This window comes from Tursiops truncatus, chromosome 20, assembly GCF_011762595.2.
Source record: "Tursiops truncatus isolate mTurTru1 chromosome 20, mTurTru1.mat.Y, whole genome shotgun sequence".
Lineage (NCBI taxonomy): Eukaryota > Metazoa > Chordata > Mammalia > Artiodactyla > Delphinidae > Tursiops > Tursiops truncatus.
Window position 1 is genome coordinate 1,434,520 of NC_047053.1, and position 19,000 is coordinate 1,453,519.

At 52.8% G+C, this 19,000-nt stretch overlaps 1 long non-coding RNA gene across 1 annotated transcript; it reads left to right on the forward strand.

Annotated features, from left to right (window-relative positions):
• The first annotated feature begins 2,036 nt into the window (after nucleotides 1–2,036).
• On the forward strand, nucleotides 2,037–6,526 carry LOC141277338 (uncharacterized). The gene is made up of 3 exons (XR_012328555.1): nucleotides 2,037–3,229; nucleotides 4,302–4,478; nucleotides 6,177–6,526. It is a non-coding gene; the product is annotated as an uncharacterized lncRNA (long non-coding RNA).
• Nucleotides 6,527–19,000: the final 12,474 nt, after the last annotated feature.

The following is a 19,000-nucleotide window of genomic DNA, read 5'->3' on the forward strand; positions in this document are numbered from 1 at the left end:
AAGGCGAGGAAGAGCCCTGTGTTGTTGGACGGGAATTGGATGAATCAGCGTGAAGTCAGATTGGTTTTTTTCTGTAAAAAAAAAAAGAGTTTTTCTTCTTCATTTATATCAATAGGGTTACATCATGCTTTCAGATTTTAGTCACTGGATTATGCTCTGTTACTATTATTATTTAATCTTGATGCTTACATTGTTCCAGATTTGGCCAGTAGGACCCCCCTTCGAGATGTCCCCTTGTCCTTTTGACACATCCCCACCATTCTCTGAGCTCTTGCCATCTCTCTGACGGTAGGTTCATGCTCTTCCAGGACTTCTGCCCCAGCGCTGGAACCAGGCATCTCTGAGGGGTGGAAGATGGTATTTTTAGTGGAGGACGGTGTTTAGAACCCAGGATTCAGCTGGTGTTGGGTGTGCTCATCAGTACGGAGGTGTCACTGTTTCCAGGCCCTCTCCGCAGACAGAGGCAGGAAAAAAATAAATAAAATAAAATTTTGTATATATATATATATGTACATATTCATTATATATATATACACAAATTCATTTTATATATATATCACAAATTCATTATATATATATATACACCCAAATTTATTATATATATACACACAAGTTCATTATATATGTATAAACTCATTATATATATATGTGTTTGTATTTTTAGAAATATATTTCCTGTATACTCGGCCATAAACAGGAACGAAATTGGGTCATTTGTAGAGACATGGATGGACCTAGAGACTGTCATACAGAGTGAAGTCAGTCAGAAAGAGGAAAACAAATATCATATATTTACGCATATATGTGGAAAAAAAGTTGGTACAGATGATCTTATCTACAAAGCAGAAATAGAGACACAGACGTAGAGAACAAACGTATGGATACCAAGGGGCAAAGGGGTGGGTGTGATGAACTGGGAGTTGGGATGGATGTATATATACTATTGATGTTATGTATAAAATAGATAACTAATGAGAACCTACTGTATAGCACAGGAAACACTACTCAATGCTCTAAATGAGAAGGAAATCCAAAAGAGAGGGGCTATATGTATACGTGTAGCTGACTCACTTTGCTGTACAGCAGAAAGTAACACAATATTGTAAAGCAACTATACTCCAATTAAAAAATAATACTAATAAATATATCTCCTATCTCCTAGCGGACAGAGTGAGTCCATATTTCCGTGTCTATCTCTATGTGTATCTATATAGCTATGGATAATAGTAGATTAGATCAGTAGATTAAACACCATGAACTCCATCAGATATGAATCGGTGAGTGCAGGTGAGGGGTATGTGGATGTCAGCCGTTCTCACAGCTTTTCTTAGGGTTTGAAAGTTTTCCATGTACAAAGTTGGTAAGATAGATGTGACCCTACAGAGATCTCAAAATTAAAGGTTTAGTTAAAACAAACAAAAAGAAAGTTGAGGGAAAATAAGAGGAAGACTGCAGAAGCTGTCACCTTCCTGGAGCCCCCCAAAAGGCCGGGGGCGGGGGCGGTAGCAGCCCAGGCTCAGCCCAGGGCCCGTCCTCGCCTCTCCCCCAGCACCCCCTGCTCCGTCAGCCCAGACCCCAGGACGACAGGATGTTAGCAGGTGCTTCTTTCCGGCTCTGTTTCAGCTGAGGTTTCAAAGCCTCAGAATGGTGCAGTGAGAGTGGGGGGGATCCACCCCGCCCCAAATCTGAGGTGCCTGGAGGCAAGAGCGGGGAGGGCTCCCCTTCTGAAGCTGAGTGTGTGTCCTCTGGGGCCTGAGGGCCTGGGGACTGGCCTATTTTCTGTTTTCCAAAGTACTTATTCTGTGCCGAGTCAGGTACAAGAAGGTGAGTAGGGCTCCCTAGGGGCTCCGGCTAGTAGGTGGCAGCGCCGGAAGCCCTGTGCAACGTGGCCCAGAGCCGCTGCAGGGCGTCAGGAGAGCCGCGGGGCCAGGGTGGGCGGGAAGCAGCACATCTTGCTAGGAGGGCACGTGCGCCCAACCCCCAACACCACCCAGGACCCTGCAAGTGGGGCTTGACTGGGAGGACCCCTGGTGGGACCCGACTGAGGGTGGATGCTGGGGCCTGGAATGAGGGGGCGTGGGCAGAGCTGGCAGGGCATCGAGCCCCATCACGGGCTGCAGCTGGCTCTCCATGGAAGGCCCGTCAAAAGCCGCCCCCAGGAGGAGAAGTCATTGTCAGCCACTGGCCATGCTAGGCCATGGTGGAACAGGCCACATAAGCCTATCTCAGTCCTTAGGCCCAAAGGCCTGCAGGGCCAGCCCCCTGGGCCTGCGAGGTTCCCGCAGATGACAAAGGCGCTTCGCAGACGCGATTACACTGAGGATCTCGAGATGGGGAGGTGGGCCCGGGATACCCAGGTGGGCCCGAAATGGGATCTCCAGTGTCCCGTGAGAGGCAGGCAGAAGCAGCAGGTTCCATGGCCGAAGCAGGATGCCCGGCTGCTGGCTGGGAGACGCCCGACGGGCCGAGGGCTGCGAGGAGTGCAGCTCAGGAGGCTGAAAAGGCAGAGAAGGGTCTCTGCCCGGGGGGCTCCAGGAGGAGCCAGCCCTGCCCACGCCTTCTCCTGGGCCCAGGGGTGCGGGGCCGGGGCTTCTGGCCTCCAGAAACATAGAGAATGATCTCATGTTGGGACGCCACTGAAGCTCGTGGTGACCCATCCCAGCAGCCGCAGCAAACATTCCCCCCTCCTTCACGCTGGTCCGGGGTGAGTCAGAAATGGAAGCTTGAGACCAGGCCATGAGCACAGAGAGCAGGAATTGACCGCCCCCTCCCATCGCAGGCCCAGAGCTGGGGGGGCGGCTCGGGGGACCGCAGTGCAGTGAAGTTGGGGCTCAGTAGTTATGAGATGGGACCAGACCCTCGGGTGCTCTAGGGAGGCTCGGTGGGAGCTTTTGTTATCAGACACTGACTGAAACACCCGAGGCACCTCCCTGGGCTCCATCCTGTTGGGGGGAGGGGTGGTTACCAGGAGAACGGAGAGAAAACCCGTTCACTGGAGAACTGCTGCTAAGCCTTTTCCCGCACCCAGCTCCAGCTTGGACTTGTGCGCGCACCCGTGCCAGGACCTCTGCCTGCAGAGACCAACGCTGACAGCACAAGCTCCGGAGGTCCACCGACTTGCTCCCCATGAAACTGGTGAAAAGTAGGAAAACAACGAAAAACATATTCAAAGTTTCTGGAAATGGCCCACAGGGTAAACAGAAATGAAGAAGCATCTGTTCAAGAACAGGTAACGAAAATTTGGTAAGAAAGGTGAGAGTCTGTGATATTTGAACCAAAACCACTGCCTCCCTTCAGTCTCCTCTCAGCTCTGTGAGTTAACTCTCCGCTCCAGACTGTCCTGCCCAGAACTTAGAGCTCTTCGCCCCAGACCCACAACAAAGGGCCCCTCCCCCAGACCCAGAACACAGGGCCCCTCCCCCAGCTCCCAGTAGGCCTTTCTTCCTGGAAGGAGCAGGGTGTCAGCATTTCTCATGCTACTCTTGGCCGAGGCTAAGACTGGGTGGGGGGGCAGGCGCCCCTCTCGTGGAACAGGGCTCCACCCTGAGTGCAGTGCGCTGGGCCTCCTGGCACCCTGACCACCCTGGTGGTCCCTCATGGCTCCTCGGGCTGCTGCCCCCCCCTCCCCTCTGACCTCAGGTCCTGAAGCAGGGGTGTTACTCAGAGAGCAGCCTGCCATTGTGCCCTGGGTTCTGCCTGGGGATAGAAACCGGCCATAAAACGATAGCTCTTACTCTCTTCCTGAAGGGACTGACCTCATTTGCAACAGAGAGCGAAGAAATTCAAGCCTAAAGGTCTCTCAAGGACAGTGTGGGTTCTGCGGGGAGGTAACGCATGGAGGGGAAGAGTCAAGGCACAGGTGAAACTGTAGGCAGGCTAGTTTTCAGGAGGCAATTGGGGAATGATCCCAGTAGCAGGAGCCTGTCTGGAGTCAGAACAAATAATGGATCACCCACTATTCCTTCAAAAAAGCCAGAATTTGACGGGGTTCGTTGGTAGAGCGATTTATGACCCAGGGTGTTTGAAAGTTGCTAAGAGGATAGATCTTAAAAGTCTTCATCACAAGAATAAAAAAAAAAAAGAAGTTTTTTAATTAAAGAGAGAACCCTCTTGTCAGCCCAGCAGCTCAGCCTGGCTAAACCAGAAATTCTCTGTTATCCAGTGGTCAGACCACACTTTCCCCAGGAGGTCTGAACCCCTTCCAAGTCTGTCCTTCCTGGGGTACCCTCCCTCAGCACTAGGGTATCATACGGGCTCCCCTTATGTGACTCTTTGATCATAGTTAATAATTCATTCTCCAGACTTCTGTTTAAACTGTGGTGTCCAGTCTCCTGATTGGACCCTGACTGCTGCTCTCAGCAGATCCTGCACCATGTGGACCTTCTTGAAAAAACTACTCAGTAATGAAATCTGACCAACCTATGAGGAATTGAAATAAAGAACTCAGAAACAGAAAAGCCATGAGAAAAGGACTGAAGGTGAGTACTGAATCTCTTGTAACACAGAACGAGAACAAAATGGGGAGATTCAGGGCTGCAGAACAGAACGTGAGTATGTTATAAATGTTAACAGAGTGAAAGCAACAGAAGTTGCCAGGGTTCAGTGTAAAAAAAAAAAATCCAGTCACCTTATCTTTTGTTGCAGAGAGACACTCATATTTAAAATTTAAATATATGGTTAAAAAAAAAGCACTGCAATGCGTTCATGACTTTCATAAACTCTATCTTAACCATACAGGGATTCTTTTAAAGGAACTCACTTTTTTTCTCTTTCCTTTCTCCTCTCCTCCCCTCCCTCCCCCTTCTCATTTTATTTTCATTTTGGAACTCACATTTCTTATGGTTAAAAAAATTGATCGCAAATCCAGAATTTATTCAGTTTCACTGTTCTTCTTCATATTCTAAATTGCAATAAAATTAATTTTAAGGCTTTTATTTTAAGAGCAGCATAGGCTGATATCATAGGAGAAAATATAGATGATTGTATGGTTCCAATTATATGACATTACAGAAAAGGTATCAGAAGAAGGTCAGTTGTTGACAGGGGCTCAAGGAGGGAGGGATGAATATATGTAACACAGGGGTTTTGGGGGCAGTGAAGCTAATCCACATGTTATTATAATGGTGAATACATGTCATTAGACATTTGTCAAAATCCACAGAAAGTACAACACAAAAAGTGAACCCTAATGTAAACTATGAACTTTATTTAATAATTACATATCAATATCGGCTCATCAATTGCAACAGATGCACCACGCTATAATGCAAAATTTTAATAGGAAAATGGAGGAGGGGAGTGTGAGGGGATATATGAGAATTCCTGTATTTTCTGTTAAATTTTTCTATAAACCTAAAACCGCCACCCCCAATCTATCAATTAATTTACAACTACACACACAGGACTTCCCTGGCGGTCCAGTGGTTACGACTGTGCGCTTCCACTGCCTGGGGCACGGGCTGGATCCCTGGTGGGGGAACTTCCACATACGGTGGTGCGCCCCCCCCCAAAAAAAAAAACACCATGGATCACGACCACCCCAGTCTTAATAGTCACATCTGTCCATCTATTCATTCGTCCTGTAGAAGTGAGTGAAGCTGGGTAGGGAGAGTTCTATAACATACTCATGAAATATACAGTCCCACTTGTGATGATTTTCTACTGCTTATTTTCTTTGTACTTTCTAAATTGCTTGGGTTTCTTTCTGTTGAGTGTGTATTACTTTTATAAAAACAAGTCATTAGTTAAAGTAAAGAAAAAATTTTAATGAACTAATGTGACATTTCTTGCACCCCTGAGTCTGTGGGCAAATATTCATATATTTATATTTGTGTATGTGTGTTTGCAGTTTAAAAAATTTAAAAGACCACAAAGCTTTATACCAATATCCTTATGCTTATTGATGAGAAATAGGATTATAGGTAGCTTTCTTTAAGTGCAGTTTCTTCTTTTTTTCTTTCTTTTCTTTTTTCTGCATTGTTTAATCACGTCGTTTCTCTACTCCCACGCTCTCTGTAACACACACCAGCTAAATAAAAATTCCTTAAATTATTCTAGCTCATTAAATGGCCTCCCCCAGCTCTTGCGGGAGGTCCGCAGTTCCGATCTGAGATGAAGTTGGGGGGAAAACGGGTTCAGAAACTATATGTTATAGTCACGGTATTTAACCTTTACAGGAACCCGTTTTACCGGGGGAGGGATTAAAGAGCAGCCTGGGTAGCGGAGGATCCGGGGATCGAACCACGGTCTCCGGTCGCCGCAGCTTCTCTGCCCGCATCCCTCGGTCGGCGGCCGCGTCTGCCCTCCCGCGGCGTCTCTCGGAACTGCAGGCCGCCTTCCTGTCTGAGAAGTGAGGCGGCGTCTGGGGTCCCACGGGGGCCGAGCCACCGGGGCGGGGCCAGGCCAGGGCCGGCGGCCTTTCCCTCAAGTCGTTCGCGCAACTCTCGGACTTGCACCCCACCTCCCTGAATTAATACTACTTAATAAAACTGAAAACGGTTCCACGAACAGATGACTTTTTTTTTGAAGACGTCTTTTAAAATGTCAGTAAATGTATTGAAAGGGGGAACTTGCACATCGATACTCTTAAGTGGAAAATTAGTGTTGCTTTACACATAATAACAAGGAAACTACGATAAAACCAAGACAGTTATGAAATACTGCTGGATACTGTTTCTCACAAACAGTATGAGGTGAGGGAGCCACAGGAAGACCTGGGGGAGGAGCATTCCGGGCAAAGGGAAGAGCAGGTGCAAAGGCCCTGCGGTGGGAGTGTGCCGGGGGTTTGAGGAGCAGCGAGGAGGCTGCTGGGTGAGGGGTGGGGGATGAAGCCAGGAGGCGACAGGCAGGGGGATGGGAGCACATTCACCGAGAAGCTGACAAGGCTTAACCTGCAGTCCCTCAGCTGCCCAGGTGTCCAAGGCCCTGGCAGGGACCTTGCAATGAGCTCACGCAGTCACAGCTTTTGTAAAACGTGCAAGTGCCTTTCCAGGAGCTCCATTAAAAAGGGCAATTTAAACATTTTGCAAGAAACCCAGGTTGGAGATGTAATATGTTTCCTTTGATAATATTTCATGAATTTCCTGTATTTAATTCATTTTATCCTCTTAGGAAACGTTTCTACGGAAGTAGCATATGCTTACGGGAAAGGGCCCACGTCAGAAACGAGGGGCTCGAGGAGTGTCCACAGAGGCCCAGCTCCCTGCCCGCCTCCTGCTTCTGCCAGCATGTCCCCGGGGTGACCACCCTCCTCAGTGCTCACAATGCAGATTCTGCTTTCCGAAGAGCCTGTACCAGACAAGCAAGCTATCTTCATCACAACTGGTTAAGACCACTCTCTGCCACTCTGACTCCCCCTTCCTCCCAGGTTCCCTCGTTTTGTATTTGTAAGGTTGTATTATTTTTCATAGAGAAGGCCTCCTATATTACAGGAGTTTCAGGCCCCACAAAACCTGGCCCTGCTCTGAGGGTGGTTCACAGACCACAGTAAGACTCCAAGCGAGCTGGGAGCCCAGACAGGGTCCTGAGAGGCGGAGGGATGAGGTCCGACTTAGGGGTGAGGATCAGACTGGGGACACAGGTGGAGGACAGGAGGCAGGTGAGGAGGGCACTGCATAGTCCAGGTGACCGGCATTGGGGGCGGGGAGGGGGCCAGGGTCAGGTTCCAGGTACCCTCTGCTGGTAGCCAATGGGATTCGCTGGTGGACCCAACGCAGGGAATGAGAGAGAGAGAGTTCTTGCCCTGAGCGATGGGCAGGACAGAGGTCTTAGAGATGGAGCAGCTGGTGGGTGGAAAGACGGGGAGCTTGTTTCCAGATGCGGGGGTGTTGGATGCATGAGCCTGGAGTCCAGGGTAGAGGCCAGGTCCGAGGATGATATTTTAGGAAATGTCAGGGCATAGCTGGTGCTTAGAGACTCTGGACTGAGGTCACCCCGGGGAGTTAGGGTAGACAGAGAAAAGGCCCAGGGTGCGCCAGGGGCGCCCCGACATGAACAGACCAGCAAGGGGAGGAGGAACCAGCCGAGGAGCCCGGAGAACTGCAGGCAGTGAGGGACGCGTGTGCTACACACTGCCGTCCACGACAGCCCGAGGCGGGGACACCACTGTCCTCCCCTCCCTCTGAGGCCGCCCCCGGCATGCCCCACCCGAAGCACCTCCTCGGCCACGCTCTGTCCCCCTCCTTTCTTTATAGCGCACCCTATGCGGCTTGACTGTCGTTAGGCCCTGTCTGCGTCCTGAGGCGGTGACTTTGCGCATCCTCGGATCTGCCGAATCCCAGGGCCCAGCTCAGCACCGGCACCCCGAGGTGCCGAGGCTGCGTCCCCGGCGGGCGGAGGGCACTGCGATCTGAGAGTCGCCGCCAGAGGGCGCCCGGAGCTGGAGGGCTGACCCCGCGGGAGAGGGCCCGAGCGTCCGCACCGGGGGGGGGGGGGGGGGGGGCGGGGAGATCCGGCCGGAGCGGGCTTCCCGGAACAGGAAGACCTTTACCAGCCTGAGGAGGGAAGCAGGATGAGGGCAGGCTTCCCAGGAGGTGACTTTTTAACTGTCCTGCAAAATGAGTGGGTGGCGGGCTGGAGCAGGGCCGGGGGTGCCGGTGGAGCCGGTGGAGGGGCGGGAAGGCCCGGGAGGCCCCCCCAGACTGGGGAAGCGCGCAAATGGCGGAGCGTGGCGATCTGGGCGGACGGCAGGAGTGGCCCCCGGAGCTGATGCGTGCTCAGGCCCCAAGGGGTGGAGGCACGGGGGTAGGCGCAGCGCTTAGCCTTTCCGGTGCTCGTGGACATGGGGACATGGGTGCTCCCACGGGGGCGTCCCCCTGCTGGCACCCCCCAGGCCCCAGCTCCCCCTCCCGGGGAAGGTCTGGACAATGGGGTCCACCTCCTGCCAGGGAGCGTCCCCAGGGCCTACACAGCGCCCTCTCCCCTGCTCCGCATGGAGGGGTGATGAGGGCAGAACCGTTGCTCAGTCACAGCCTGAGGTCAGAGCCTGGAGTCCGTGCAGGTCAGAGGTCAAGGGGCTGCCTGCACGGCTGGAAGGTCTGTGGTCACTGGGGGAGAAGCTGAGGTGACCTCATCCTGAGAGCCTGGAGAGATGGGGGAGGGGTGGCAGGGGGCCCGGCAGGGGGGCGCCTACAGTACCGGTACCGGTACCGGGCCTGCCTCACCGAGGCTGCCTCTCCCCAGGCCTGAGTCTGATCCCCTTAGAACGGGGTGTCGGGGGGTGGCCTGAAGCCCCTTCCAGGTCCTGGGTCCAAGGCCAGCAGGAAGGATTGGCTCCTTGGGTGACCCTCCCACTTTCTGCTGCAAGAGCTTCCAGGGACAGTGTTGTCAATGATAATAATAATAATAAGCTTTTTTTTTTGATGTTTCTATATTCCAGGAACTTTCCTAAGTGATGAATATATTTATTAGATAAGTTATCCCCCAACAATGCCATGACTGAAGAGCAATTTTTGGTCCCCTTCTACAGATGAAAAAACTGAGACTCTGAGAGGGAAGTGACTTGTCCAAAGCCACGCAGCTGGGATGGAGCAGTCTGGCTCCAGAGCCTCTGGGTTCCTAAGGTCACTTGAGTGACCCAGCCCCATACCACGGATAAAGAGACCCTGAACCTCGCCTGCTCTGAGCACAGAGACAAATGTGGCCCCAGATGTCTCCCCCCAGGCAGAGTGACCTGGAGGGCCCCCTTCAGCCTGGGCACTGCTCATCTGGATGTGGGCGCTCAGCCCTGGGTCAGGGGATGGTGCCCAGCTGCCTGGGTGCTGGCACTGGAAGGGCAGCTGTGGGTTAAAATCCTAACTGTACCACTCTCTGCTGTGTGATTCCAGGCAAGTCACCTAGCTGCTCTGTGCCTCAGTTTCCCCTTCTGTAGAATGGAGATGATCATAGCGCCTCCTTTAGAAGATTGCTGTGAGGATTAGATAAAACAGTACACATAAAGCACCTGACTGCTGGTTTTCCATGGGCTCCCGTTGGGTGCCCCTGACTCTCCTGGTTCTGGAAACACTCACCTCACATTCAGCAGGGTGTGCAATAAACCTGGTCTCCCAGGCGCAGAGACATCATAAACCAATGTTTCTGAATTCTCCCACTGGTCCTCTGGGTTTGGTATTATTTATCAGACCCCCTCTATGAAGGAAGAAACAGAGGCACTTGCTCTGCAGCCAGAAAAAGGAATGAAGAGGGTGGCTGTGTGTAGATAGGAAGTGATCTCTCTCTCTCTTTTTTTTTTTTCTTTGGCCCTGATGCTTGGCATGTGGGATCTTAGTTCCCCGACCAGGGATCAAACCTGTGCCCCCTGCAGTGGAAGCACAGGGTCTTAACCACTGGACCACCAGGGAAGTCCCAGGAAGTGATCTGTAAGTGATATTGTTAGATATTGTAAATTGGGGGGAAACCAAGCACAGAACAATGTGGAGTATATGCTCACATTTGAGTGAAAAAGGGGTTGGGGGATGGGAAATACAGGTAGATTTGCCTGTATGTGTATAAAATATCTCTAAAGTTTTAAACAAGGTATTGATTATTTATCCCTAAGCAGAGGAACTGGGTGCCTGGGGTCTGTGGTGGAAAGGAAACTTCTTGCTGCACACCTACGAAATACCTAAAAGGATGTTTTTGTGTGTTATTTCCCTGAAATAAGGTCAGGGAGGGGAAAATGAATACATTAATTCAGGGGTGCAAATTCCAACACCGACAAGAGCTAGACAAGAAATATGAATACATGTGAGACATTAGGGAGTGGTGGAGACTGAGGTGAACAGTCGTATCCTACCTAAAGGGGCAGCCCTGCTCAACATCAGCAGATTGCTGCCCTGCAGAAGTGCAGGCAGACCCAGAGTTGTCAGAGCTTCCAATTTCCAAAGAGAAATGGAAATGGGGTGGCCACTGGATGAGGAAGACGGTCAGGGCGACTAGGAGAGCACGGCCTAGGGAGTGGCCGAGCTAGGGGGAGATGGAGGGAAAGTGTGGCAGCCACATCAGCTGACTGACCTATCTGCCATCCCCAACACCCCCTCCCCTGCTGCCTTCCACTTAAGAGACTGGAGAGGAGAAATGACTCACCTTCCCAGTCTCCCTTGCAGTTAGGAGTGGTCATGTGACACAGTTCTGGCTGATTAGATCTAAGGAGTCGGTGGGGTGGGGGGGGGGTAGGGGTAGGTTCTGGAAAATTATTTCTCTTCATGATAAAAGGGACAAATGCTTTCAGTTCACCCTAAACTTAACCATTCCTCTTCCTTCCTGTCTTAAATGTGAATGCAGATGCAACACCAGGTGCACTAGCAGCTGTGTTGCAAACAAGAGGGAAAAGCCAAGAAATTGCAGAGTTATGAACCCTGACATCACTGGCCTGGTAAAGCAGTGCCAGCCATAGCTGATCTCCAAGCTCATTGGGATGGGGGAAAATGCACTCCTATTTGTCTGAGCCACTCTGATCTGTTTTCTATTTTTTGTAGTCAAACACATGCTTAACTTTATAGAAGATGTGTATTTGATAGAACTCAGAAGACATGGGAGAAGGAGAGGCTAGGCAGGAGTCTGTGGAGGGTAAAGGTCAAGGGGAGAGGCTTTTTGTTTGGAGGTGGGGGAGGCCTGATCATGTTTCTGTGGTAATAACTGGCATTTACTGAAAACACACTATGTGCCCTGCACAGCGATTTACACAGATCAACTTATTTCTCACTGCAGTCCTCGGAGCCAGGCCCGGCTATATCTCCACCATAGGGGAAGGAACAGCGGCTCAGAGAAGCAAAGCAGCTTGTCCAGCCGTACGGCTACAGAAGATGAAACAGGATTTGAACTCAGGTAGAAGCTGTCCGGCCCAGGATGGACTCTGACTCCTCCACCTGCCCCTCTTGGGGCCTCAGTCTCCGTGTGAAATGGGGCGCGCCGGGAGCCTGCCATTCTGTGGTCCCGGTGGGGGCGGAGATGTACCAGCGCGAGGAGCTGGCCTCTGCTGGCCCAGCAGGCCAGGGCTCAGCCACGCAACCACGAACCCTTCCACCTCCGTGTCTGGTCCCTCCCCGCTGGGGGGATGAAGGGGCTGGGGCTGACGCAGCCCTGACGGGGCGCGGGGCGGGGGGGGGGCGGTGCCTGGAGGGCGCAGCCTGGGCCTCTGGGCTTCAGTTTCCTCTTGTCTGTGACGGGCACCGAACAACACGCCCGCAACATGCCTGCGGCTGCTTGGAAGGCTCGCAGTGACCTAAGCCTGGCTGGCGTGGAGGAAGGGTGTGGACCTCCCCGGCCACCCCCCTCTTGGGGCCCCAGGTCGGCCCCAGGCATTTCCGGGCAGCCTCAGGAAATACCAGCACACACGCACACACCCCCGACGCCCTCCGCGAGGCTGACGCCACCACCGACCTCCCCGCCCCTCCCCCACCTCCTTCCGGCCGCGGGCCTTGCTCACTTCTCCACTCTGGGCAGTGCCTGGTCACCCGCGCCACCTCCTACACAGTCTGTGCCTCCTCCCTCCTCCCCCTCCAGCTCTCTCTTCGTCGCTTGGAGAAGGGGGGATGGGGGGCAGGCTGGGGTCCCGGTAACTGGGTGGCAACGCCTGACAGGCTAGGCAACTGTGATTTGGAAAAAATTTCGGGGGGATTCTGAAAACCTAGAAAAGGAATCACGGAAGCAATCAGGGAAGGCTGCCTGGAGAAGGTGACATTTAAGTCTGGTCCTGGGAGACCAAGCCATTGACCAAGGACAGGTGTTTCAGACAGTAATTCATTTATTTGATGAGCATTTATTGAGCACTTGCTGTATGCCAGTCCCTGTGCTAGGCCCTGAGGTCTGGCAGGAGGCAAGATAAGTTTGTGCTCTCATGGGCTTTGCAGTGGGGGAGTCAGAGGCTGCGAAGGGGTAAGCACTACCTCACAACCTGGGCTCAGAGCTACTGAGGGAGGGTAGGTGAGGGGAGGCGAAAGGCGCCGAGCTAGTCTGAGGAGGGTGGCCAGTGGGGGCTTACCCCCCCCCCCCCCGCCCCTCAAGGACATTGCACGACTGACGAGGAAACAACAAGTGCAAAGGCTGAAAGTCAAGAGGATGCAGGAGGCTCAGCTGCCGGACAGTGGACTAGGTCAGGAGGCCGCTGAGGATCAGGGCAGGGAATTGACTGGCCCGAGGTCACAAGTGCTGGAACGCAGGGACGTGAGCTCAACCGCAGGAGTGTCCGTAACTTTTTAAAGCGGGCCTGCAGCTGCACAGCCTCCGGAACAGCGGCCAGCCTCCCTTGGTAAGGCTGCCGGGCCACCTGGGACAGGTGCTGATGGAGGGGACAGCTAACTGCTGGGAGGAGACGCTCCCTGAGAGAGGCAGCAGCGGAAGTCGCTGTGGGATGGTGGAGGCTGTGGTGGCTGTGATGTGGTTTCTCTGCAGCCCCTGTGGTAACAGCCTGGGCGCTGTGCCTGCCCTCCTGTGGTTTCTGCGCCCACACACAGCCCTCGCTGGGGCACCCTCTGTTTCCTGGAGCTCGGACTGGGGCTGGGAGCCGAGCCGGGACCCCTCTCAGTCCCGGGAGACCTCCCACTCTATCTCCTGGGTGGCTACGGCCTCCTTTATAGAAGAGGAAACTTGGGTTCAGAGAGGGATGGTGGCTGGTCCAGGACCACACAGCAAAGGGCTGTGTCAGGCACCCACAGCTGTGGGCTCCTCCCTTTCCCTGTCTCATTTCCCCATGCCCCTGAAGGTGATTCCTGGGGTCACATGCAAACGAACAGCTTCCATTTGAATCCTTGCTCTAGCTGGGCTTCTGGGGCGCCAAATGCAGACGTTTGGTCAGTGAGTCTTCAAACGTGATTGAACGTGAGCACAGTTCCCACGCACACAGGACAGGCTCTAAGTGCTATTTACAGCCCCCATTTGTGGAGGGAGTGGGTAAGGACACAGACTCTGGGTTCCAAGCCCCAGGCTGCCGCCTCTTAGCTGTGTCACTTTGCCTTCCTGTGCCTCAGTTTCCTCATTGGTGAAATGTGATCATGAGGGTGACTTCCAACTGGATCGGTGTGAAGATTAAAGGAGCTACCAGGGAAGTGCTTAGGAGAGGGGCCTGCCGTGGTGGTGTCCATGTGGGTGTCACACCTACTGTGTGCAGTGATTCTGCCCAGAGAAGGTGGCCTCCCAGACCTGCTCCATCCTTGCAGTCGCCCTGCCAGACAGTGCTTCACACCTCACTTCACAGATGGGAGACTCGCAGGGTGGGCTTGGAGGTCGCCCAGAGTCTCCCAGCTGGTGAGCGGTGGTGTCGGGACTGGAACCCAGGCCAGGCTGGCTCAGACAGCCCTGGAGTCCCCCCGTGGACAGGGCAGGCTGTGACTCAAGTCTGCAAGAACGTGGGCAGGCGTGTAGGGTAAGCGGGCTTCGGGGTTGGAGGTGAGGAGGGGGCCCCATTTTAGCGGTCGGGGAAGCCCGCTGGGGAGACGGACTGAGGGGATGGAGCGCGGGGCGTCCGGGCGTGTGGGGAAGGGCATTCCTGGCAAAGCGAACAGTGAACAGTGAGGGGAGAGTGGGGCGGGGGCAGGGCGGGCAAGGCCTTCTAGCCGCGGTGGGGCGGGGCTGTGGATTTGATTCTAAGTGTGCTGCAAAGTCCTTGGAGGGCTTGGGAGGGGTGACGCTATTCGGTCTCCCCAGCAGCCCTGCCGGCAAGGCACGGCAGCCCCGCCCCCGAATTGCGCGGAGGAAGCTGAGGCTCTGAGGGTCCCTGCGTGCTGCCGTGGTCTGGGGCACAGAGCGGCGGCTGGACTCTGGCTCCCAAAACTGCTCTTTGTGTGGGGTGCCGGGTGCGGCTACAAGTGCCCCCCACCCCCTGACCACAGTCGGATACCCCTGGGCTTGCGGAGTGCCTTCCCCCAGGGACGGCCTGTCTTCCATCGTTTACTCTCAACAAACATACTCGGACATTATGCTCCGTCTGAGCATAATTATGCCAGAACTGTGCAGGGGGAGGAGACACAGGTAAGAAAGGCCAGTCCCAGCTCCCCCTCTCCAAGAAGCTGCTGGACCACAGGGTGCAGAACCTACACTGTCACCGTCCAGGAGGCAGGTGCCAGGATGCCTGTGGCATCCAGGAAGGCTCCCAGGGCAGGGTGACCACTGGATCCTAAAAGCCTATGGGCACTCAGCCAGGCTGACTTCTAGAAGGATCCCAAAAGGTGGAGAGGGGGCTCCAGGCAGAGGGAACAGCACACACGGATGCTCAGAGGCCAGCAAATGCAGGCCATCTGGGGAACCCCGGGTGATGGGTGGGGCTGCAGTGCAGGATCGGGGGAGCCGTGCCCACCGAGGAGCCTGGAGAGGGCAGCCCCTCCCGTCCCCTGGAGCTCAGTATCCTCGTCCACCCAGTGCAGAGCACAGGGAAGCAGAGAGACCAGCGATGGGGAGAGGCCTGGGAGGGCCCAGGCTGGTTGGCAGGTCCCAGCTGGCCACTTGTCCCTCCCGCCCTTGTCTGGGTGTGTGGGCGGCTCACAACCGGCGCTCAGATGAGGAGAACGAAGATGCAATTTTCTCATCTTTCTGTTCAGTACCTCTTAGGCACATTTGCAAAAATTGATAACAAAGTTGCTTTATGTACCCACCTTTTTTTTTTTCTTATAAGAAATTAAAGAAAAAAGTGGAAGGAAGGAAAGAAGGGAGGGAGGGAGGAAAGGAGAGGAGGAAGAAAATAAGGAAGAGAAAGAAGCAGAAGGAAGAAAAGGAGTGGGAGAATTTTTTTTTTTTTGGCCTTTTTCTGGTCCAAGTGGCCCCTATATTTGCATTGTCTCACCCTTTGGAGTCACTGGCCTCCTGCCCTCTTTTTTGGGACCCCTCTGTCCTGGCCTTTTAACTGCTGTGTCTGTGTCAGCCTCTCCACAGCCTGGCAGCCCTGGCACAAGCCTGCTTCAGCCCCAGCCCCAGCTTCACTAGGAGGAGCTCAGAAAAGGACGGTTGCATGAATGAGCAGAGGTGAGCCGTGTTCCCAGGTCTCTGGACAGACTGGTAGATCCGGACATGCCACTCCATCAGCCCTGGCCCAGGGCCCCTTCCTGAGCCAAGGCCAGCCCCTTGGCATTCTTCCAGCAATGCTGAGTCCTGAGCGGATGCGGACCCACTCTGCATGTGGCCCTGGACTGAATGCTTCCTCCATCATCTCAGGACCGTGAAGCAGGTATGACTGGGCACCACATTGCATTGAGTTGTCCTGTGTTCTTAGTCTCCTCAAGTCTGTCTTCTTAGTCTTTCTTGTGTTTCACACAGTGGCAGTTTTGAAAAGTACTGGCCGGGTATTTGTAGAATGTGTGCATGCATTTTTTTAAAGATTATTTTAAAAGATGTTTATTAAATAAAAAAAATAATAATGAAGAAAGAGAGAGGAACAAAGAGAAAAAGAGATGTGAAAAGAAAGAGAAAGGAAGGAAGGAAGGAGAGAAGGAAGAGAGGGTGAGAATAGGTGAAAGAAGAAAAAGGAATGAAAGACTTTGAGGTTTCTGTCAAAAGAAAACTTTGCTTGAGGCAACAGTGGAGATGTCCTTTAAGAAAGCTAGGATGACGCCAGCCTGACTCAACAGCTCTTTTTTCTGGGCTGGTCCGAACTGGTCTGAACAATTAAGAATTGTGTCTGTGAGGTGACAGAGAGGGCTCCTTGCAGCTCCAGCTTCTATGGTTCCTGGTGCCCACAATCTCAGAAGCAGAGAGGGCCGCTTTTCTGATGGTTTTAGCTAAAATCCTGGGGATGGCTCTTATTGGCTGGGCTTGGGTCACATGCCCAGCCCTGAACCAATGACTATGGCCATGGAGATGCGAATTCTCATTGGCCAGCCAGGGATACGCCTGCCCCTGACTGCTAATGGAGAAGGCTGCTCTCAGCAGCTGCAGAGTTAGCAGAAATACACGAGACCAGGCTCCTTCCAGCCATTCTCTCCTGACTCACCCCCTGCTGCTTTCTTCTGTGCATCCTGCGGTCCAGCTAAATCGCACCACTGGTCCATGATTCCTGCCGCTTGGTCCTTTGCTCAGCCTTGCCCCTCCCAGGGTTGCTCTCCTTGCTCTCCTCATAACCAGTAATTAGCCACCCTTAAAGTCCCAGCTCAAATGCTGCTGGCTGGGCAGATGTCTCTGAGTTATAGCTTTGGGTGATTATGTTTCAACTCTTGATCCAAGTTGAAAGCTTTATGAAGGTGGAGGGCATCCAACTCATCCGGAAATTTTCTGAGGAAGGAAAAACAGCACCTTTCTGAGGCCAGAGAAGAGCTATGGCCTTTTCAGGGCACTCAGCCAGTCTCTAGCAGAAAGATATCAGGCACATTTCCAAGTAAGGGGTGCTTTGTAGGAGATGCCAGTCCTTGACTCCCTTGGACTTGGGTGAAATCTCAACCCTGCCGCTCCTCAGCTGGGCCAGCAGTTATTATTCCCCTCTCTGTGCCTCACTTTGCTCTTCTGTAAAATGGTGAGAACAAGAGTGCCTACCTATCTCACAGGGCAGTGGTGACTGTTTACTGAAATAGTGCATGTAAGATGTTTCAGTCCGTGTAGATTCAAGAAAACAATTTAAAATGGTCTGTTGGGACTTCCCTGGTGGCACAGTGGTTAAGAACCCGCCTGCCGATGCAGGGGACGCGGGTTTGAGCCCCGGTCCGGGAAGATCCCACATGCCGCGGAACAGCTAAGCCTGTGTGCCACAACTACTGAGCCACAACTACTGTGCGCCACAACTACTGAGCCACAACTACTGTGCACCACAACTACTGAACTACTGTGTTCTCTAGAGCCTGCGTGCCACAACTGCTGAAGCCCGCGCACCTAGACCCCGTGCTCTGCAACAAGAGAAGCCACCGCAATGAGAAGCCTGTGCACCGCAACCAAGAGTAGCCTCTGCTCACCGCAACTAGAGAAAGCCCACGCGCAGCAACTAAGACCCAACGCAGCACGCGCCCCCCCCCCCAAAAAATGGCCTGTCTTGGACTTCCCTGGCCGTCCAGTGGTTAAGACTCTGTGCTTCCAATGCAGGGGGTGCAGTTTTGATCCCTGGTTGGGGAGCTAGGATCCCACATACTGTGGGGCGTGGCAAAAAAAAAAAAAGCCTATCTTGTTTGCAGTGTTCATCACTATAGGGGAAAAAGCCTGAAAAGTAATGGCCAATAAAAACTACAAATGTTGGGTCATAGGTTGAAAACTATATATTAAGCTGTTGCTGTGTTTTATTGTTACACTTCATGCCCTTGGGAGGAAATCTGAGGCAGTTCATAGAAACTTGTTTTTGAGGCATGATGAGAGGTTTGGAAGAAAGGTGTTATGCAAATCTCAACAGAATTATCAGTAAATACTGCAAATATAAAAGCCTGGAGGGACTTCCCTGGTGGTCCAGTGGTTAAAACTCCGCGCTTCCAATGCAGGGGGCGCAGGTTCGATTCCTGGTCGGGGAACTAAGATCCCACATGCCACGTGTGGCATAGCCAAAAAAAAAAAAAAAAAAAAACCTGGAGCTGTCAAAAAATTAAATGAAAACTCTTTGGAAATGGGGTTGATGACTGTTATTGTCAGGAATCTGGGTACCAAGTCAACTGGCTGAGGGCGAAAAGAGAATTCAGCTGAGTGGTGGTCGTGCTGTCCACCTCCCCAGTGTGTGTTCCCCTCCCATAACTGTCCCCCCAACTCCAGGGGGGAGCCCTGGTGGGCCTAAGCCAATCACCCTGATTCCTCATCGAACTCCCCACAGTTGGCTCAGGGATGGGCCCGTGATCCAAGTTCTTCCAATCAGAGCAAGGCTCAGGTACTAGTTTCCTGGTTTGGAGAGAGAGAGACAGTCTTATCCTGGCTACAGGTGTGAGGCATGGGTCTGCTACAGCCAATTTAGAGCCAATCAAGACACCAGCCCAGGAAAATCCTGACATGCTTGGGGGGTATATGTCAAAGAAATGGAGCCAGAACCTTGATCACCTGAAGCTCTAGCTCTGGAGAGTTTAGTTAAATGAGCCAATTAAAACCGATTATCATTTAAGCCAGTTTGAGCTGGGTTTTCTTTTGAAATAGTCGTAAC